The following is a 23,589-nucleotide window of genomic DNA, read 5'->3' on the forward strand; positions in this document are numbered from 1 at the left end:
GGGTCAGGTCTTAGCTGGAGCCTCTCCCAGCTGACTCTAGGCAAGAAGCTGGCAACATCCAAGACTGGTCGTCAATGTGGCACATTGCAAACAACCATTCACACTGATATCGACACCTGTGGGTAATTTAGTCGTCAGTGAACCTGCCATGTATGTCTGTGGAATGTGGGCTCAGAAGCCGGACTACCCACAGAAAACCCAAGCAAGCATGGATGGGACATAATGATGCATACCACATCTGGAAAACCATCTAAAAGACGTCAGTCGAGTTCAATAGCATCATCCAAGTTATTAAACTATATCAGATCCAATCGTCCAACAAAGCCGCTTTCCCAAAGCAAGCACAAAAGTAAAGATGTGAAAATCACTACCATGAGGAGACCTGCAACTAAACTGGCTGGAAGGTAAACAGGCAGCCTTCAGGCAGATCTGCAGTCGCTTGGCAAACTCAGCAGCTGATGGTGAGGAGCCCACCGCACCTCAAACTGCAAAGGAATACTATACTCTTGTAACTCAGTACAAATACTTTGGTAAGTTACATAAGTATATTTTTTATGTATCTGTAGTTTACTTTCACTTTTACTCAGAGGGCTGCCTTGAGATAGGCGTTTAATTAATTCTGTGACCATGCTGTTATCGCAAAACATATTTCCCCATTAAAATGAATGGAAATGTAATTAATCCGTTCCAGTCCCCCCATTAAAAACATGTTTTTTTTAAAATATTTTTAATAAAGACAAATAGCAGTATAGTAAAATATAGTCATAAAAACATAATAGAAGAGCATGTAAAGATATTAACTTAATATTTTATTGAGTGTACAAGCCAAAAGTCTTACACAGACGCACGCACGCACACACACACACACACACACACACACACACTGTCATGGGTGTGTGTTGTGGTTATTGTCTTCCCCCTGTCTCGTACACACCTGCTACTGAGCGCATCTTCCCCACCTGTGCCTCGTTTACCCTAATTACCCCATGCATTTAACCTCGTGTCTCATTCTTTCTGGTCGCCAGTTCGTTGTACCTTGTTGTCACGTTCCAGCATTCCTTATTTCCACGTCACCAACTCATAGTGAGCCAAGGCCCTGTTCTGATAATTGACCTTGCCTTTTTGCCTCACGTTTTTTTGGATACTGTTGCCTTTGCGGATTGCCTGCCTGTGTACCAACCTCTGCCAGTTTATTAAACCTCTCTTTTTGAAACTGTCCATTTGAATTGGAGTCGTGCATTTTGGGTCCTGTCCTTTGTTCCGTTCATGACACACACACTGTAATACATTCGCATGCTGTGCCTTCAAATGCGGTCTCTCTCGCACTCTCTCCCGCTATGCTTATGTTATCTATGCTTGATGGAGGCTATGTGGTGGTTTACACAATGAGTAATACACAATACACAATGAGTAATTCTCTTGGTCTGTGGTTGGTTTGACAGTAAACTCCAACTGTTAGTGGCAATCAACAGCTTCAAGCCTCTTTTACGAAGAATATTTATTAATATCGTGTTAGCCAAAATGCTGCTTGTTGTGAAGTGAGGTGAGCCACCTGTCACCGTACAGCACTCATTTCTCAAGTTTCGGCTTGGAAGTCAAAGCAAAACTAGGCCGACACATACATTCACACGGTCGTCTGAAGGCACAACTGTACTTTTACTCCGATACATTTCCCCGAATCATCTTCTATCCTCGTTACTGCAAAATAAAATCCCAAGAAATGGTTTGTATTGCTTAAAGGTAGTTTATACAAGACCGGAAGAATGCCCTTTATAAATAGCAAAGAGAGAAAAGGGTATTTTTTTCACATCTTTCATGTGACTCAAGAAAGAAAGAAACTGTATTTCCTGTCTCATGATGTTCTCAAGACAGCCGCTGGCATTGATCAGAGCTGTAGTGTCAGATTCAAGCAGGGTCCATCTTTGTTGGCTTATTATTCAAATAATTACAACAGTCTAATGAAGAGCAATAAACAGTCCATCAGTGGGAGTGAAGTCTTCCAGAATAAACCCATACACCAGGATCTTGTCAGCCTAAACTCGGGGGGCTCCTGATCGGCCCGATGGATCTCAGATGGACAGGAAGTGTGGGCTTTGAGGGATGTGTGGTTCCAGGTGGCCAAGGGAGTGTTTTGGCAGACCGACCTGCGCAAAGCGAGCAGGGACCTGGAGTAGGTGGAATGTTAATCACAGAGAAAAGAGAACATGTGTGACAAAGGGAGCGGATGGAAAACACATGTCCCATTTCACACTTATTTACCTTCGAGAGCCAGATTAGAGCGGGAGGAGGTGGAGGAGCAGCCGCGGCAAAGGTGCAAGCCTTTAAAGTTTCTCACTTTGATGGCCACGCCAACTCTTTGATAGCATTTCAAACATTTGGGAGAGGAAAGAGGAGACCTTGAGAGGCAGGATGGCCAGCAACTGTGCAAACAAGGACCTGCGAGGTGAAACATCTCAATCTTTGCTTAACTTTACTGCTTATGGGATGTCATCACGCCTGTTGATATCTCTAAACTGTGTTTAATCAACGTGCAGTGAAAAGCAACAGAATTCATCTCATACGTTGTTTGAAGAACATCCTCTGTTCTATTTTTAATGGATGCAGCCGGCGAGTTTCCCCTGTAGGGACAATAAAGGCAAGCAAATATGCTATGAACATCTTTAGTCTTTCATCCAATCCTGTTGAGGCTGGAAGTCCTACTTACAAACTAATTTTGCACTGCTGCTAACAGAAACCCGTATAATATTGTATGTATCGTTTTGATTTGGACGATAAATTGACCAGCTCAAGCAGCCCCTCCAGTGAACTAATTTTTAAGGACACAAAACAGTAGTAGAAAAGTTTGAAAGTTTGGGCTGCCTGACAGATAAAGGCAAAGCTGTTTTTTCTGTTTGTTTATTTGTGGTACATACTGGCGCAGCTCTGAAGTGGCGAATAATGACAAGAGATTAACAGTGACAAACCTCCACCACACCCACTCATGGCTGCACCATCATCTGGCGGAGGCATCGAAGTTTGTTAAACCAGCAGTTGGGAAAGGACTAACAGGGCAATGGAGAACTGAATCTTCTAAATCTTGATAAATATTTTCCATTTGGGGGTGGAATATCCCGATATTATTCCCCATTTATCTTGTACACTCCTGTGCCCTTAGGTTTTCCAATCAATAGTGTCATGTGAAGAATGTCTGTATTATGGAAAGATTGATTCTATCCTTATCTAAATCATACTTGGGTTAAACATGTTAAGTGAAAGAAAATTTAGCGGGATGTTTTCTTTCATTTCCCAGTGAATATTACCTGCATATGAAAGAAAATTCAGGCATATGCAAAATGTGGTACCTATCTATATACTGTAATTCGGCTTTGATCTAAAGTTTTGTTTGGCCTTGGCCGAGGTCTGAGCAGTATTTTTCAACATATTAGTCCAATTGCCCAAGAAAATACAATTTCACAGCAGATTTGTTGTACAGTTCTACATCATTTTATGCTAGATTAATCAAACTATTTTTTGAAGCAGGCGTGAACAAGAACTAAAGATATTATCGTACTTCTTGCATGTGAGCGCAAACAAACTGCTGTGGCCAATCATCTCCTCAAGCGTTAACTTCACACTTATACTCTGCTGCTTTCCTAACAGAAATGTCTTTACTCATCCCGCAGGTGATGAAATTAAATGCAGACCAGGATGATGTGTCACAGTTTAAAGAAATACAGGGTTTTCTTTAAACTGAGCTTGACCCTGTAGATGCTCCTTAAGGATACACACCCAGCTCGCCTTCTCTTAGTGGGTATGATGTGAGGATGAAGGCTCTCTCCCTGCCATAATGACTGTACACACAAGATTTTCAAGGGCCCGCTCATGACAATCCCATTTTCTGTGTAATTTCATGGTTGTCTTCTTGAATGAAGATATTGGCTGCTCTGAAGCACGAGGTCAGAGTCTCCCTGCTCCGTTTTCTGGATTGTTCCGGAGTATGTTTCCCCTCTCTTGATGAAAAGTAATTCATCATTTACACCCCTGAATTCTGCCACTTTTTATTTTTTCTCCTCTCATGCCACTTTTTTTTTTCCTCTCACAGTGCTTTCCATTAACAACTTCCTTCACCTCCCGTCCTTTCCAGTCTCCCATGGTACTGAAAGATAGATAGGTTCAATATGGTAGCACAGGTTAGCACAGCCCTACACCCCGAATATTGTTTGTCACCTTGCTACCTCTGGAAATCAAATCCTTTCACAGTCAACATCCCTCAGTATCCCCAGAATGGAGTTGGCACCCAGTGGAGCTTGTGAGCTTAAAATTGATTTTGCTTTTTCTCCTCCTTGCGATCTGCCAGGTTCACTGCAGGGAGGAGCTTGACAGCCATGGAAGGCTTCCAACCAATCGCAACGGTTGAGTAGCAGACACCTAAGGAAACTTTCTCCCTGCTGCCAGAAGGGGGCAAAGGTTGGTGAGGAGGAGGAGGAGAAGGGTGAGGAAGGGTTGGGGGGTGGGGGTTTGGGGGTGTGTGTGTTGCTAAGAGACCGGTTCTCGCCAGAGTGAAATTAATTGACCCAAGGGCCTACTAAACTCACTTTTAATTGTTTTCATGTCACTGATGGCTGTTGTGCGCTAAGAAAGTACACATATGCTTCCCCCAAAGCTCCTCGTGCTCCTTCTCTCTCTTCCTTCACCGAACGTGAGATTCGGATTCTTTTAATCATTGCAGCCACAGTGAAATAATTGGGCCCACACATATGTAGATTCCTTTACATCTCAATGGCTGAACATATGTAGACCCATGCATGTGAGCACCCACATTTATTAGCAAGCAAAATGAGGGCTCGCATAGCTTCTCATTGGGCCAGCTGCTAACATCTGCATGGTGTCCATAGTCCAATCAGTGATTCTTTAATGCAGAGGAATGAAGAAACCTTTGAGACTGGACAGAAGAGAAAACCTGATGATCTTAGTTCCAACTCTCCTGTGACCCTTCTATGAGCAATGAAAACTTCCCACACACCTCTTCTGGAACTAATTCCCTAACGCTAAGAGCTGATATTAGCTTGAGCCAGAACGGTCTGAACAGGGCAGATCATTTATGACCATTAGGGCGTAACCACTACGCATCCTCATCAATCCAACGTTGGAAGTCGTGACAGGTGACCTTTTTGACATGCACATTAAATATACAGTGGTACCTTGACTTACAGGTTTAATTCGTGCCGTGACTAGGCCTTTAACTAAATTTCAAATCAAATCAATACTCCCCACTGAGATTAATTGAAATGCCATTTATCTAATCTAGCCACCCAAAAAAAAAAAGCATTTTTTTTTTGTTATGGATATTTAATAAAGAAAAATTGCACTGTATATTATAAAAACATAAAAAAACAAAAGAGATGCAAAGAAATAATCTGGTTTTATAAAGTGTAATTACTGTATAATGTAACAAGCAGAACAGCTGTAGAGTTGTATGTGTGCCCTCAACGGGGATGGCCTAGTGAGTGACATCATGAATGATGACCAGATAGTCTTTGTGTGAGCATCAGGACATGACTGTATACATTTTTATTCACTACGCTTCAGTCACATTTTACAACGCTGTTCCATTTTATCCCAATTATTTTTGCACTATAATTTGTACGTAGGTCCCACTGTAACAAATTTGTACATACTGTAAATCGGAACGCGCCGAGGTCGATCATTAATCTACACTAGCACAGTAGAAAAGTAAGAATGTGTACCGGTATTCCAAAAAAAAGAAACAATCAAATAATTACTGAGTATGCTTTCTTCTGTAAACTTGGTCATATTGTGTGTCATCATAAAAATGGCATATATAAAGCAATACAGGCATTTGTAAATCACTGGACTGGAGTAACAACATATTCTAAATGAGTCACGTGATGTCATGCACGGTTCAACATCGAGATTTTGTTTCATTCCTGAAAGTGTTAATAGACCTGCTAAAATTCTGAGTTGTCAATTACCATTCAAATTTTGAGGTTCCTCGGTATTTACATTTAGATTTACTGTATGTAAAAATGAACAGTGTTTTTTTTCAATTATAATTATGTAACTATACATTTTTCTCTCTCATCCAAATAAAAAAATGTGGTATTTGTTTTCTGAGTTTACGTTGAACTATTAGGTGGGACTCAAAAATGTAATTTTTCTAAGTAGGCCTACTCTAAGCTTGGTTGCAGAGCCACAAGGTTGCTAGCACGGAGAGGGGGTAAAAGAAATCAGTGCGTGTTTGCCTCAAGTCGTTCTTTTTTTCTCTCCGCTGATGAAAATATGGCCCATGCCCTGAGACAACTAAGTTTGATGTGCACATCTTCACCTTGGAGCCACAAGAGTACCCAGGTGGCATTGGGGAGGCAAAGCACTGCATCATGGGAAGGGGAGTAGTCTCCGATCTGTGAACGTTTACCATGGCTGGATAACCCGAGTGCATTAAGGGAAAGAAAAGAAATACATGCACAGATGGATGTTAAGCTTGGGGCAGGGGGTGTCCCTTTTCTATCTTGTCATGTTGAAATGACAGCTGCTTAAGGCAGGTGGCACTCAGGTGAGAGAGAAATGCCATAGCACATAAAAAGAAACTACAGTGGTATCTTGATTTAGCAATGCAATTACTCTGGTCTGAAAAAAAACACCACCACTTTTCAGGTCTGTGAATATTCTCATTCGTCCAAGTCATTTCATTCTCAGGGCATTGAATCAATAGCAACATCATCAACCCCGCACTTACAATGCCATTCTTGAAAACTGCGCGCGTGGGTTGCGCTCAAGTATAAAGGCAAATTACGCACGGGACAGCCGCAGTGACGTCAGCGCGTTCGCCGTCCGCGCGAGTATAAAGAAGCCTTTAGGTAACTCCACGACCGCTTTACAACTGAATAGAACATCAGTGAGGGGGTTTCCACCAAATGACTCTGATGGACTGACAACTGCCTCTCAGCCAGACAGCTTAATGGCTCTCCCCCTTTTTTGCATTCCAAAAGAATAATTCCAGATGTGGTGTGGTCATGCCTCGAAGTTGAAGCATAAATAGTTGAGTCTTCCACACAAACACAGGCTAGTGCATCCTAAATAAGCCTTGTTGCATGAACTGATTAGAGAGCCCACCACTTTTCAGGTTTTTAACAAAGGGGGTGGGGGGGTCGTAACCTAGTGACTGAGGCAGGAGCCTGGAGTCAGTCTGGTTGGTTTACCCCGTGCTTAGTCTGCATGGTAGCATTCTCCATGCTCCTTGCAAGTGCTTTCATTTTGTATTTGTGTTTTGGCTGCTTGTTGTGTTCAATAAATGGCTGAAAGTGCATCGTTTTTTTCCACTTTTCTCAAACCGTGGTGTATCCTAAGCTCATTTATAACACAGCACAAAACAAAAAATTGACAAAGCGATGGTTTGTAAGTAGAACAAGTCGTAAATCTGGGCCAGAGCCAGATATACGAAAGTATCGATAGTGACATGCGCGGGTGTCATAGTTACCCAGCTTTTGCGATAGATAGATAGATAGATAGATAGATAGATAGATAGATAGATAGATAGATAGATATATAGATAGATAGATAGATAGATAGATAGATAGATAGATAGATAGAAAATGAGAAAAAAAATCCAGAAAATCACATTGTCTGATTTTTAAAGAATTTATTAGCAAATTATGGTGGAAAATATGTGGTCACCTACAAACAAGCAAGATTTCTGGCTCTCACAGACCTGTAACTTCTTCTTTAAAAGGCTCCTCTGTCCTCCACTCATTACCTGTATTAATGGCACCTGTTTGAACTCGTTATCAGTATAAAAGACACCTGTCCACAACCTCAAACAATCACACTCCAAACTCCACTGTGGCCAAGACCAAAGAGCTGTCAAAGGACATCAGAAACATAATTGTAGACCTGCACCAGGCTGGGAAGACTGAATCTGCAATAGGTAAGCAGCAAGCTGCTGTGAAGAAATCAACTGTGGGAGCAATTATTAGAAAATGGAAGACATACAAGTCCACTGATAATCTCCCGCGATCTGGGGCTCCACACAAGGCCTCACTCCATGGGGTCAAAATGATCACAAGAACGGTGAGCAAAAATCCCAGAACAACACGGGGGGAACTTGTGAATGACCTGCAGAGAGTTGGGACCAAAGTAACAAAGGCTACCATCAGTAACACACTACGTCGCCTGGGACTCAAATCCTGAAGGGCCAGATGTGTCCCCCTGCTTAAGCCAGTACATGTCCAGGCCCATCTGAAGTTTGCTAGAGAGCATTTGGATGATCCAGAAGAGGATTTGGAGAATGTCATATGGTCAGAGGAAACCAAAATAAAACATTTTGGTAAAACCTCAACTTGTTGTGTTTGGAGGAGAAAGAATGCTGAGTTGCATCCAAAGAACACCATACCTACTGTGAAGCATGGGGGTGGAAACATCATGCTTTGGGGCTGTTTTTCTGCAAAGGGACCAGGACGACTGATCTGTGTAAAGGAAAGAATGAATGTGGCCATGTATTGTTAGATTTTGAGTGAAAACCTCCTTCCATCAGCAAGGGCATTGCAGATGACACGTGGCTGCGTCTTTCAGCATGACAATGATCCCAACCAAACACTCCACCCGGGAAACAAAGGAGTGGCTTTGTAAGAAGCATTTTAAGGTCCTGGAGTGGCCTAGCTAGTCTCCAGATCTCAACCCCATAGAAAATCTTTGGAGTGTGTTAAAAGTCTGTGTTGCCCAGCGACAGCCCCAAAACATCACTGCTCTAGGGGTGATCTGCATGGAGGAATGGGCCAAAATACCAGCAACAGTGTGTGAAAACCTTGTGAAGACTTACAGAAAACGTCTGCCCTCTGTCATTGCCAACAAAGGGTATATAACAAAGTATTGAGATTAACTTTTGTTATTGACCAAATGCTTATTTTCCACCAAATAATTTCTTTAAAAATCAGACAATGTGATTTTCTGAATTTTCTTTTCTCATTTTGTCTCTCATGGGTGAGGTATACCTATGATGAAAATTACAGGCCTCTCTCATCGTTTTAAGTGGGAGAACACAATTGGTGGCTGACTAAGTACTTTTTTGCCCCACTGTAGATAGATAGATAGATAGATAGATAGATAGATAGATAGATAGATAGATAGATAGATAGATAGATAGATAGATAGATAGATAGATAGATAGATAGATAGATAGATAGATAGACAGATAGACATACATACACACAAAATACCACCCATAAGGGATATTCTCCGCAGAAACCTTACAATACATGTACAGTATTTGATGTTAATCTGAGATTGTAATCATGGCCAGTTAGTGAACTATAAGAGAAATAGGTTACAATTATTAAGACAAGAAATGATGCATCTGCACGATTTATCCCAGACGAGTGGAACAGCCTACAGCAACACAAATCCAAATCCAAAAATCCACTCACAAATGGCCCAAAACTGACCAAGGCTACCGCAGGCCTACTTTAAACTATAAACATTGTGGAAATGGAGAAGCTGAGTAAAAACACTGGGGTGTGCATAAATCATGGGATGTGGATTTAACCAATGACAGAGCAGTGCATACACTTCTATGAGTGCTCAGACTTTCCTTTATATTGCTTTGTTTGGAGCAGTCGTAAATCAAGGTATCACTCTATATTGCAAACATACACAGATTTGACATGCACCAATGCCACCATGTACAAGCAGTAAACCAGTGGTTGGTTCAAAGTGCATATTTCTGAACAATTCTTGGTTGTTTTTTGTGGGCCACCTGAATGGTGCTGAATCTTGTCAGCAGCTTGAAATTTGCTTCCTAAAGTGTCAGAGCTGCTTATCCGTCATTGAAAATATTGGACTGACCCAACAGAAGTGGGGCCTGGGTGAAGATGATTTCATCCCCTGCCACATGTTTGTGTCCCTCCATGATTTTGCGCCAGATTTGTTCCAGAAGCTTTGCCTTTACCTGCTAGGAGTGGGTGCAGGTAATTTAAGGGGTCCTGCCCTACCATGGAGTCACAGTGTCTCGGTTTCCATTAGCATCTCATTTCATACTGTTAGTTATTATTAGCCACACTGCTCTCACCTCATGTTTACATTAAAGCACCACAAACAAGATAGTCCGGCAGTCACACTCTGATAAGACGTATACGGCTTGCAGGTGGAGAACCTTGCTCATCCAGTTACTCCATTCCCAGTAGGCAAAGCTCGTCCTCATAGCGAAGGTCTGATGCGGCGCATATGAGACGTACACGTGATAAGCGAAAGCTCATGGGACGATGGTGAACTTGTTCGCCGCGGTACACCGCTATCCCGCAGCCCATGATGAGCCATTGATACATTTAATTATGGTGGTCCATTTCCCCTCCTCCCACCACTCTCCGGATCCACTCCTTCATGTCATTTACACCAGAACTGTGACTGAAGGCAGGCAGGCAGGGGAGAGCAAGATCCCCCCCCCACAAAACAGAGATAAAGAAAAAATGTAATACTTCCAAATTTTCCAGTGCTCCTTTCATCATTATTCAAAAATTAGTTTTTAATGCAATGGAGTAGCTCCAATCATGTTAAGGTCTCTGTGATCCAGATAGTATCATAATTACAATTAGATTACATTACTGCAATCAGAGAAAGGGGGATCGTTAAGAGAAGGAATATAAATTGCTTTAGTTTTACAAGTACTGAGCAAGCAAAAATTGGAATTAATCTCCACTTAAACATCTTCCCCCTTACAAAACTGCAAAGTACGCTGAATTCTTCCAGGCCTTCAATACAAATTAAGACAGGAGAAGGATTTTTTCCCCTTCTTTTTTCTTTAGATAGTTACAATTTGAAGTTTTTGCCAAAGATCTAATTTTCCCATGCCATGCACTTTGGGCGCAAACTTCCAGGAAAAACACGTCAGCTGAATGGTTTTGCACCTAATGAGTGTGAATCGGTCCGTCTTCAAATGCCAAACACACAATTTTGCATATATAGACGTTACATTAGTATAGAGAATTCATTACGACCTTTATGTCCTACTGAATTGAAACCCTCCATCTTACCCAGAGATTTTAGAGAAGCCTATGCTTCCAAATTTGTGAGGACACTTTGGAGGGGAAGGCTCTTTCCTTTTCCATCACTGGGAATGAACTTGGTCTGTAAGTATTTGACTGAACCTGGACCTCAACCTCAACAAAGATCTTTAAGATGAACTAGAACAGAGACTGTGCACCAAAATCAGTGACCTGGGACCTGATGAACGCTCTTCTGAATTTATAGAAAAAGATTTCCAGAGACGTTCTCCAAAATCTTCTAGGAAGGCTTCCCCAGAAGAGTGTTGGCTTTTATAACAGTTCCCAATTGTATATTGTTCTTCAATTTTCACTTCCTGTAAATTTGGGCCTAGTGTTCCAACACTCTTTTCAATTGGTGTATTTTTTAATTAGTGTTGATGAGCCTGAAGGGAAGTGAATGTGATGTCCTCAGTGTCCTCTGTAGCGGTCACATTGTGCCGGATTATCCCAAAGTGCAGGATAGAATAAAATACAAATCACTCACAGACACAACTATGAAGCATCATTGGAGCGATTAAGATTGAAGTTGGCAAATCCCTGAGCTGCTAATGAATCAAGACTTTTCTTGATGACAGCTGACTATTTCTCCACAGAACAACAGTTTTGCTTAATTGTACTTGATTGAAGACTTAAAGCACTTTTCTTTCCTGTTCTGCTCGCTTGCTACGGCTTGTGCAATTAATAATGCAGAAGATCGCCTCAGTTTGCATCTGCAGAAGTTTTTCGGGGGTTTTGCCCATTTGGCCACATATCAATTACCTATTTATTCCCTTCTTGGGCCACGACTGGAGATTAATGTGTGCCTCTAAATTAGCTCACATGCCAGCCATTTATCAGCTCCCAGAACAATCCTGCAGATTCATCCCAGGATTAAGTGGCAGAATATTCATGAAATGGTGAAAAAAGGGGTAATTTTGTTCATGCTTTGATGAAATAAAAAGAGAAATTTCTTCTTTCGCTCATTTACTTTGCGAGTTTGTGTCATTGTTTTGCTCATTGTCTAAGCAAATCCTTCTTAATTTAGCTCAACACACAGACTTATATTTACGGCGGCAATACAGGGCGATACATTACGCTCCAACAATGTGATAATGGCGATAGTGCGGCGCATTGTGCTTGCTTGTAAAGCCGTGGTTCAGAGGCCCATAATGGGCCGGCATTCAATGGTTGACTTCAGTAATGAGTTGGGTAAACAAAATGAGTTTCTGAATATGTGCATGGGGGGTGTACCGGGGGCTTCTGGTCCTTGACACTGCAGCTTTAATCAGGCATTGGGAAACGGGAGTGAAGATGTTATGAAAATGTGGTGCTGGCCTTTGTTCAGCGTCTGTCATGGCATTGACTTTGCTGACACAATGCTACAATGCATGACGGATCAAAGTAATTAAAGTTCCAATAATTTACCTTCCGCTGTTGCGTGTCAAGTCTGCCAGACTGGCGACTCTCGGGCCTGTCATTGATTTCCACACCACTATCTGAGCATCATCCTTAAAGACGGCAAGGCACGGGGCAGCTTTAATAACGTGCTGATACAATAGCAACGCTTCATATGCTTAACCATTGATGATCACGGACAGATGACGGCGATGGGGAGACACGGGCGCTTGCTGCTCTTTCAAAAACCACCCCTCTTCAAAGGCTCAGAGAGGTCAAATTAGAGCTCACTGCTTCACCTTGTTAAACTTTTCAATCCAGGAGAAAACTCGGCTTTGCACACAAATCCTCAGGAGCTTCAGGCGCCGGTATACGAGGATTGTGACATCATCGTTCCGTCTCGGGCCCAGATTGACGACTCCCTGCATGGCCGTGGCAGATCCACTCTACTGCTACACCGCCCTCCTTCCCAGTTCTCAGCAGTGACAATGTGTCATTGTGGTGTTCAAGCAGGTTCTTGCGGTGTAAGGTGCTGGTGGAAGTGGCTGCTTGTGTGGCTTTGAGACTTTTTTTGAAGGCTTACTTCCTGAGCACATCTCTCCTCCCTTGACAAAAGTTAAATGGTTGAAGTATTCCTGTTCTGAGACATGATTAGCGTGTCACACATTAAAATGCCACATTAAATAATCCCATCCTTCAGGCTTTACTTCCTCACCAGGTATTAGCTCCGATGGAGAATAATCCTAAGCTAGTTGGAAGAGGGGAATCCACAGAAAGATCTTGGCACTCTGCTGTTTGAATTTTCGATCTGCATCGGTCTTACAACGCAGACAGCAGCAGAAGAAGCCGAGCTCCAGTGCTTAGAGCTCACAGTGGCGCCGCCAGGTTCTCTTCCTAATCTCTTTTCTCTGCAGACATAAGTGGCGGTGATTCTTCACTGCAAACAACTTGTTTTCCATCACAGTCTGAGGTTGGAAGTTTTTTTTTTTACTCTTTCAGCTTCAGATGTATCCTTTCCAGCAACTCGGGAATTCTTACCTCCACCGAGAAGGTGGTGTTTTCATTGCTTTTTATTCATTTGCTATACAGGAGGATTATGTAAAATTCACTGAATCGATTTTTTAAAAATTTTGTGGAAGTGTGGGGCTCAGTGAACAATGCATGAATGCTAATGAGAAAATTTCGAGCTGGGTGTATATGGAGGTGTCGAAATTGGTGCTGATCCAGATCAGGATTGTTCAGCCCACTGAATGGCATTCTAGTCATATAGATGTCTTATATTAAGACTGAGATATCATTATATATATAGTATGTCACATAAGTGAGTACAATCATCAGATTCTTGGTTTTGTTTTGTTTTGTTTTGTTTTTTACTGTAATGGAACCACACTGAAGCTTGGTGCAATGTAAAGTTGTCAGCGTAAAGATTGTAACAGTGTTCATTTACTGTCCACTCATAATATCTCATCAGACAGCCATGTCAACAATACCAAGTAAAACCCCTACGTGAAAATGTCCAAAATGTGAGGGGTGTACTCACTTTAGTAAGATACAGTATGTATTATATAAAACATTAATAATATTATTCATTTCAAGTCTTGAGTTTGAATTGCACCAGCTGGTGGAGTCTTTCCATTCCTCTAGTGTTGAAATTTGTAAAGGCTCAGACAAAGTGTAAGTGCAGAGACAACAATGGTTTGGTCTGAAACACGGCAAGTCCTTCAAGCACTGTATAGAGCACAGAGCAAGTGGCACAATCAAACACTGAGTGCAATGTGGACCGAGCGCGCCTCTAACGTGATGTCACCGTTTTCTCCTGCATGAATCTTTGCATTTGTTTCTATCCTAGGGTGGAGGTCAGTGCCCTGTGGCTGTGGCTAATTGCCATCATGCAGATGGGACACGGTTGTCATTATCTCTGGTCACGTGACTATGTTTATCGGACATATTTTTTATCATTTAAGACCCTCACAACAATGGCTCTACAGTGTTGGGGGAACTCCTCTGAATTTCCCCCACAGCAACAGATTTTCAACAGAAGTATTCTTTGTTCAGAAATATATTTAGCACACAAAATTGGCCATCACCCTGTTTGTTGGCTAAAAATACAGTTCATGCATTCTTGGAATTTAGAATTAACATTTTCTTTTCATCTGCTTGAAAAAAAGTATAAATTCTAGTCTTGAGGGTTTGCAAAGGAGATAAGGTCATTAAAAAAAACAGTTAACAACAACGGTTATTTAACTATAAAGTTTATGAACTATTAAGGTGCTACAAAGCAAGTGGAAAAGACCACCAAGCAGACACTGAAAATGCACAGCTTGGCAAAAATATACAGTTGTGCTCATGAGTAAGAATTTGTAAAATGTATATTATTTTTTAAAGAAATAAAGTGATCAGGCAAACACATTTGTTTTATTTTTGTTTGAATTCAAATTAAACTATGAAGCATTTCAGAATATTACAATCATTCAACAAATCAAAGCAATACAGAAAGCAATGAAATGGTTCATCGCTCATATTTTCCCTAAAATAGACGATATTTTACAAATTCTGCTACGGTATGTAAACTTGTAATGAGAACAACTGTACACAAATATAATCTTTCACCTCTCAAAACACTTGGATCTGGGTTATAACCTGAAATCAATGGCCATTAAATGAAAACAGTCCAAAGCTATGATAAGGACATGCAAGTAAACCCAAAAATAAAACTGAAAACATTCTGAAATGATTAGCTTCTGCACGATGAGTGAAAACTCTAGTTACGCGAACACAACAACGGGCCCTTCATACAAAGGACAATATGGCGGATTCATGTCAGATGATGAGTTAAATGCAGCTGTTGTTGTCCATGTGAATGAAAAATGGTTCTGGGGCCAAAGTAGAGACAGTGAAGGCTTCTTTTAGTTTGGACTGTCCAAAGGCAGCAGTCATGACAGGATGTGAGTCCACCACTCACTAATGCCACTTCTGTTCTGCCTGGATAATAAACAAACAGAGTTGTAAGTGTGTGGAGTCAGAAAGAAACATGACTGCACAGTTCAGCCGAAGCCAGGTGGCAGATGACGCTGGGAGGAGAGCAAATCTGTTTGTTGCATCGGTGAACATTGTCCATCCACGGCAGGCCTTTCGTGATGTGACCCCGGGGCACCAAAAGTGCAGAAAGACTCCATGTGTTCCAGCCGTGTGTCCCTACATGTTTTTCCTCCAGGCCAGCATGTCGGGCTTTTTGAACATTCGAAGTGCGGCACCACTGATACAGTTTATTTTCACAAAATAGGAAACAAAGCTTTTCTTTTTTTCACCATGCTGTATGTGACAAAGCACCAGTGGATTATGCCCAAAAACCATGAGTTATTCAATTTCCACCTGGAGAAGCTTACCGCTCACATTCTGCATATTGTGAGCATATCTGCTCGATTGGATATAATTCACACCTCAACGGAAGCTTACACCTGCTTGAGGGAATTAGGGCTGAGGCCTTTAATAAACGTTTAAACCTGTCAGACAAATGAGATAAGTGCATTCATGACCTGTTTCCCCCGTTCACCGCCTTAATTCCATCTGAGGGATCCCTCCTCATACCTGTGCAAAACAGCGCTCTGCCACGCTCTGATGGGGGCCCTCCGGGCCTGCCGGGGTGCCGATTCACCGTCAAAAGCAATTAAAAAATACTTCTGATGAAGGTCGCCAGCCGTCGCACACGGTGACAAGACAGACGGTGTTTGAGAGGATGAAGAGCGTGAGGTAAATGCTTTCCATCATCATCCATTAATGTGTGTACGTGGATGGAGAGGGAGGGGAGCCCACTGAAAAAAAAATACAGTGTATGCTTACTTCCACTGAGAGAATTTCTCCAGGTCAAATGCAAAACGTTACTGACTAATCATCCGCACCGTGCAAATGCCAGCTGCGACCTGTGGAAGGATTATCAGTCTCATGGACGTCGTACCAAGGTTTTAGCTAAATGAAAATCTGCTCATAGCCGGAAGGAAGACGTGTGCAGATAAGAAGAAAGACTGTTTATTTAGAGCTGGAAGAGGGCTAAGATGTGAAGCAAAACTAGACAGGAAGCATAGACAAGACCAATGAATTTACATAATTCATTTGTGATAAAACCTTTGGGCTAATTCATGTCATTGTTCCATGTACCTTCAGCCTTGTGGTAAACTATAATGTATTCCCCTTTCGTGTCATATTCCTGATTCGGTAGAGAATAATCACACTGATGCTGGACCTGCAGCTACCTTTGGGGATGATGGAATGATATAAAATGGTTCTGAGGGAGGCAGAGGTCAACTGGGAGCGTCGTAATCTTGTGAGCTTCACCGTGAACCAAAGGCTAATAGATCTCTATTAGCGCTCTATTACCAACATCTGTAACACTGCAGCCGCGCGCCAAACATGCCTAACAAGGGCAATGTATTTGGAAGTCACTGGCTGGCTCCCTCCGGACGCTGCTGCTCATTACGGAGCTATCAGGACCGTTCTGTTTGCCCGGACAGCGCAGGATAGGGGGAGTGGGGAGAAGATGCAGCGTAGGGCTGAAATAACAATTAAAGGCCTCAGTGGCAGGTCTGCCACAAAGCTGCAAGGGATTTTTAGCTGGTCCCTGGAGGGCCAGTTGCTCTCGACCCTCATCCTGCAATCTGACAGGAGACAATGCCTGAGTTGAAGGTTAGTTTATTATTACGAGGCCTAATTCACTCTTGACTCTGAGATTTAGAGTCAAACGTGAGTGGGGAAATGCATGAATGATTTACAAGGCAGGGGGTTGGTATAAATATTACTGAGGAATGCCAGTGAAGTCTCCTTGCCTGATTTCTCAAGCTCAACTCCGGTCTTAATCAAATAAACCTCAGTCTTAAAGGAGACCAGACCAATTCTGCCTGCAAAATAAAGTTCCTTTCTCCGAACTAGTTCAAAGTGATTACTCTGATTACAGCTGAGTGCAGCAGCATTAGACATGCTCTCTGTCAGTGATATTTTCATCTTGACACAAGTCTTTTTGAACCGGGGGATCAGGGTGACAAGAGCACTGATATTAAAAGACATAGCCCGAGGGCGAGAAGATGGGCCCTATCTTTGGAATAAAAGGTTACAATCACTTCTGATGGGAGAGAGTTAGAGGTGGCGCTCTAAAGACTCTCAGCACTCAGCACAACACATCCTAAATAAAAACTGCTCAACCCTGATGACACTGGCGGCCACAATGCCTTTAGATATACACACAAAGATGGCGGGATTTAGCATAAGTCCATCACAGCCTGATGCTGACCGCGTGTAGACTGTCAAACAATGTGGAAATACCCGCAGCGTGATGAATCCTAATCCAATTGGCACTGGAGCCAAACTTGTAAACTAATCTATGTATTAGCCAAGATGGCACAGAGCGCCTAAATGCTCCTTTGGAACCTGGAGCTGTTTGTCGCCCGCCAGCGATAAGAACCAACGAGGGCACCGCGTCACAGAAAGTGGGCTTAGCTTCTATTCTTCTCTGCTCGAATCACTTGAGTCCATTTATCACTCTACCTGTGTCTGAGACCTATTTAAGATTAAGGTCAGTGGGGGAAAGGCTCCCCTCTGCTTGGATACTTTTAAAATTCATAAGTCAAGAAGCTTAGCCTTTCTCAGTGCAAGTCTTCATAACAATGAATATTCGAATATTTTATGTAAGAATAGCTGACAGGAGATTTTTTTCCCCCTCTTGCTCTATTTTGCCATCGGAGTAAAAACACACTGATTTCTGACTGCTGTTGATGGACACAAATCCCACCCAATCACATAACATGCATATTCCAAATTTGCATTCTTCACTCACATCTTCCAAATTAAAGAAGAAATAAACCTTTTTCAATATGCAGCCTGTCTCCTGCTTTCCTAAAGTCCTCTGTTCTGTTATGATCCACTGGGCCAAGTTGCACAACATTCCAGGTCCAACTTGCAGCGCTGCAGCAGCTGCCACATCTTCTCTTGTAATTCTGACTGTTTTGTCTTCTTCTTTAAACAGTTGAATTATTTATGTGAGCTCTAAATCTCACAGAAAAGATACAGTGGTGCATACTGACAGGCGCCAGCTTGAAAAGTAAAACTGACAGAAATCATGAAGAAGCCTTGCTTCTGTAATGAGTAGTTTGCATTAGTCTTACCCTGTAATTCATTTATTGAGCTAGTTGAACAATAAAAAAGAGACAAAGACTTTCCTGATTTGAATTACTAATAATGTATACAGTAGATGATGATAATAATGATATTAACAATACCAAAAACAATAATTAAACATGCAAATAACAAGAATAATAATAATAATTATTATTATTATTATTACATCCTGTAACATGCTTGTGAGAATTTGTGGTAGCCTAATTTCAGACAAGTCAACATGGCCTCAAATCCTAAACATGGAAATTGTGTCAAATGTTTAATTGTAGCAAAACTAGTAAAATGGTCACTAATTACAATGCAGTGCTAGTAGGCTGTTAAGTAAAATATTAAGAAGTGGAAAAAGGATGAAAAGTACGAGTTCAACTCCAACAATGGTCTTAATGGTTATTAATGGTTAATAATCCGTACAAACAGAACGTTACAAAACAGTGGAGCGCAATCTAAGTAGTCTCCAAGTAAAAGACACATGCCTTGCAGTCTTGGCTGCTCGCCACCAGCTGGTGCTCCAGTCAGCTGTAGGTGCAGAACATGTTTTACATAGTATAAAACCTGGCATTGCTTTTGGACCGGTGTCAAATTCCTCTCAGAATTTACACAATCTCTGATTGCATCTTGGATGGCAGTGGTTGTGTGCCACAAAGTCAGAGCGGCTGGGCATAGAAAGAAATCCGGCATTTAACTAAAGGTTTACTGAAAGTATGCATGCTGTCTTTCTCATATCTTTCATACTGGCAGCTACAATAACTTTTTTTTAAAACATGATCCATTCAATACGACGGTTTGCTCAGTTCATTCTAAAATTCAATGAAGAGCATTGAACACGATGAAAAGCGGAAGGTGATGAGACATGGGGCTGCTGCAATTTGTAGGGGCGGGTGGGGGTCAGGTGCCCATTGGAACTCGCCAATAAACATGCCAAACTCCTGTCTTCTTGTGAAAGAAAAAGAAGAGATTTACATGGGCAATATAATATTCTTGTGTGTAAGTGATATTTAGGCTAGTGTGGAGGAACGTGCCCCCAAAATAAATTGAAATAATGCACTGCCCCCTATTGAAGCTCAATCCCAAAAGCACAAATATACAAATTAATTTCTCTTCATTGGTATTTTTGTCAATGAGTGGAAGCAACAGAGATTCACCATGAACATTTATTCTTTTTCATTATTATTATCTTTTTTTGAGTTTTTTTTTTGACTTATTTTCTCAGAACATTAATACAGATTGGTTATAATGTCTCTGTTTGATTATGGGCCACAAGTTGATGCATATTACATGCATCAATCCTTGCGGTACTTCATTAGGAAAGTTCACTTGTAATTTCTCTTCAATTTCATGTCTAATGGTGTCTATTGTCACAGGTTTCAAAGAAGGCTGTCCCCTCTCAAGTTCCTAACCGTGGCTCCACCATATAATATGTCCGTGTAATGAAAACCACTTCAATTAATACAATCACTTCATGTTCAAAATGGAAGTGCTCAGTGGCAAATTACAGCCTAATCTCAGCCATGCTGGATTTTGCTTCCTGCCGCAGGAAAATGGGGAGAAAAGTTCATTTGGGTACAGTAGTTAACAATACCTCCTCATCACCTTGAGGCATATTTAAATTCACCATTGAAATATAAACCCCTTTTTTGTCCTTTGTCACCCTGTCTTTCCTGCCTCCATCAAAATGAGGCAACCTAGAAGCCCGGCTAATTAAGTGTGTGAATATCTGGACCCTAATTAACATATTTGTGAGACAGGGAGGGCCCAGCCAGAGCTGCCATGTTTGCTCACAGCTTGAGCTGCGACGCTCTGCAAGCAGCTCAGAAGGAAGGCAAGGAGGCTCCAGGTCTGCAGGCCCCTCCAAACTGGGGAGAAAATGCCAGTAATTGGATGACCATCTTATTATCCCTTTGTTGGTTGCAATTCCCTGATTAGCATTTTGGAATATTTTAAATTATAATCCAGGAATTAGAGGATTTTACTGTTTTACCCCCTCTCCCCACCCAATTAGGCCTGGCGATAAGAAAGAGTCTGCTGAGGGTTCGTGCACGTGCAGTCAGGTAAACATCCGTACACATTTAATAAACATGTCCAAGCAGTTACCTAATTCTGCTATTCAATCTGCATTCACACATTTCAGAAATTGTCTTTCACGGCTCTCCTCAAAACTGATTTGAAATCAGTTAGGCATGTGTATGCAGGGTGAGAAGCTAGAATGTCACATCCCATTCCATTCGGATCTGTTCCAGATTGCATGTTTGGCTATTTTAATATGGAAAATCCTGTTTACCATGTTTAATCATCAATCAAATGTTGTTGCGAAGTGATTTTTTTTTAAATGTCAGATGCAATATTTTGCAACAAAACCACTTTCATCTCCAAGCCATGCATGGCATGCAGCACTCGAGTACAGTACATGCGTTGCTGCATATTTACAGTTGCTTAAACATACAGAACACACACACACGCACACAAAAAAAATCATACATTTGCTCAAATTAATGTGAACCAATATAAGACCTGGATCAAATATTATACAAAAAATTCTTCGTGGTCCGTTTTATTTGACAATGTTCCAAAAGGTAGTATCAATATTGTTTTTATTGTGGTTGTAGTTTAAACTGCTGTAAATGGGTTTGCATCAAATATTTCCCTTCTGTTAGCAAAAAAAGTAACCAGTGTATTCGCTCAGTGATTGTTTGGTGTGACATTTAACTATGTCGCTGTTCATTCTCCTTCATTTCATTGAAAATGAGGTTGTTATGTCAGCTTCGCCACTTTAATAATGGGCTTGCCCCTCAAACGGGGCTTTTGAAGAAATTGAACCCACAGCAAATGAAGTAAAGATCATTTGTAAGAGTGTATATTTGTTGTGAAAGACACATCAGTCAGCCGAATAGGGACGTTGAATACCGGAAGTGTATCATGATTCTTGTGGAAACTTTTAACTTTTAAACAGGATTTTCCATATTAAACTTTTTCATTTACTTTTAACCAAGGCCTGGCCTGCAAATACATAGGAGACACATTTGAACCCATTAACAAACTCTTAGAATGTTGCATCATCTCTCATACTAGCGTTTACAAGGATAATCATTACAAATGCTTATAAGTTACCTGATATATTGGCTTCTGGAGGAGAGGTTATCACATACTGTAGAAAGCACTCAATTATGTACATATTGCAGAGAAATAACAAGTAATATCTATCCACAAAGTAACTTTCTATAAAGCTCTCAAGACAAACAACAAGGGCACATTTGTGAGCCGAAAGCCGTCTAATACGAGAAAATGTCGTCCTTTCCGACAGAGACAATATCACCACTCACTCACGACTTTGTGGGCCACGGCGTCTTTGGCGTCTTTCATCATGCTCTCAATGCCGCCCAACGTTTGTTCCCGGCGTCTCATTTTTGTATGAAAAGTTAAAGATGTCACGGGCATAATCCGACAGCAGAGGTTTTAGTTAAAGCAAACGTGTCATATTGTACTTCTATTAGTAGGTCGCCATTGCACTATTGGTGACATGAGAGTCAGTGGCATGTCACCTTAATTTAAAGTTAAGTACTGTGACAGTTTAATATGCCAGCGAGATGAAAGCCGCCTCTGTTTCTGCGCCTCGTCAAACCATTTTCAAATGGGCGATAAATAGGGCTTATTGTTTCAGCAATCAAGAGGAACTGTCTGTCTAATGTGCCTTTATTCCAACACACAACAGTAGCCAACACCCCCATCCTCTGCCACCTTCTTTTCTCTCTTGTGGAGAATTGGTGTCCAAGCTTGAGCGGCACTACCTAGAGGTTGAAGATTATGCTTTGAACACAGACTGAGTGCCTGTTGTCAGCCAAGGGTCGGGGGGAGAGCTATGCAGAGCCAAAGAGGGAAGCAGGGCAGGGGGGGGGGGGCTATAGAGGGTCGAGTCTGAACCCAAAAGTCAATCATAGCATTGTTTCTAAGCTACTTGTCTCTTCTTGTCCTTCTTGCAATCCACAATCTCAACCCAGCGTGCTGAGGTTTAGTGGCAGGTGAGTCAAAAAGAAGACAGTTTATTCACATTTTTTAGCTTCATTATTGGTCCACTTGGCCTGGACATTTTGTATCAACTCCTGCGAGGACCACTTCCTGTAGCTGTGACCACCCAACCATTCTCACATCTCCTAATTCCACTGGTGCCAACAGAGAGCAACGGCTTCTGGAACACATGGGTGTCCTCTGACACATCATTAGCAGTCAAGGAGGTGGGAGGGTTACAGGTTGCTTGCTCAACAGAAACCCATTAAAAATAAAATGTACTCCTGTGTCTGCCAGCTACAGGTGGGCAATTTTGGCAGCTGCACAAAAAGGTGCCAAGGGGATGCTGGTGTTGAGATAAGAACTATTAGGCCAGTGTAGCGCGGTAGTGTCGGGTGTCCATTTGTTTTTCCACCCTCATTTCTATCTTTGAGGTGGAGGAAAAACGAGGTGCCGTGAAGCTTGAAAGTGTGCCTGACATCTGAAGTCTTCTGATCGCTCCCCGCCATGCTCGGGAAAAAATTAACTCTGACATGCGGATCGAGCCTCAGGAGCTTAATTACATCAAAGAGAAAAGGATCCTTGTTAGATTCCACCCAAACAAAAAAGAAAGAAAATGATCGGGACTTTTCAAGGCTTTGTTTGACATTGAGAAGACACGACTCGTGTGTGTGTGTGAATCAAAAGTGTGCGGCAGGAGGAAGTTTGTCATGCGGAGAGGCTCGAAGGAAGAAGAGCAGGGATTATCAAAAGATGACGAGCTGTTTGAGGGTGACACGTCACCATGTGGCTATGAGTTCAAATAACAGAGCCCAATGTCCAGACAACTCTGCACTGGCTCCTCAGTGGCTACAAAAGAAGGTAGAACCCTCCCCTCCCATCCTCTCCCCCTCAGCCATCCTATTGACAGGGATGACAATAGTCCCTCGACGCACCATTATTCTTGACCGTCAAGCCGACATCAAACGAGTAGGGAGCTATCCCTGTCAAGGCAGCGAGAGCAGCCTCTCCACAAGTA

The 23,589-nt window shown here is 41.9% G+C and overlaps 1 long non-coding RNA gene across 2 annotated transcripts in view; it reads right to left on the reverse strand.

Moving 5' to 3' along the window:
• The window catches only part of LOC133487364 (uncharacterized), an 83,767-nt gene that overhangs the window by 43,955 nt on the left and 16,223 nt on the right, over positions 1 to 23,589 (reverse strand). The window contains exon 3 of one of the 2 annotated variants that reach the window (XR_009791423.1): positions 15,956 to 16,219. The exons of the other annotated variant lie outside the window; for it this stretch is intronic. This is a non-coding gene — a long non-coding RNA (uncharacterized LOC133487364). Of the gene's footprint in view, positions 1 to 15,955; positions 16,220 to 23,589 lie in introns of those variants that run through there. 2 annotated transcript variants of the gene reach the window in all.

The sequence above is a fragment of the Phyllopteryx taeniolatus genome, chromosome 1, assembly GCF_024500385.1.
Source record: "Phyllopteryx taeniolatus isolate TA_2022b chromosome 1, UOR_Ptae_1.2, whole genome shotgun sequence".
Lineage (NCBI taxonomy): Eukaryota > Metazoa > Chordata > Actinopteri > Syngnathiformes > Syngnathidae > Phyllopteryx > Phyllopteryx taeniolatus.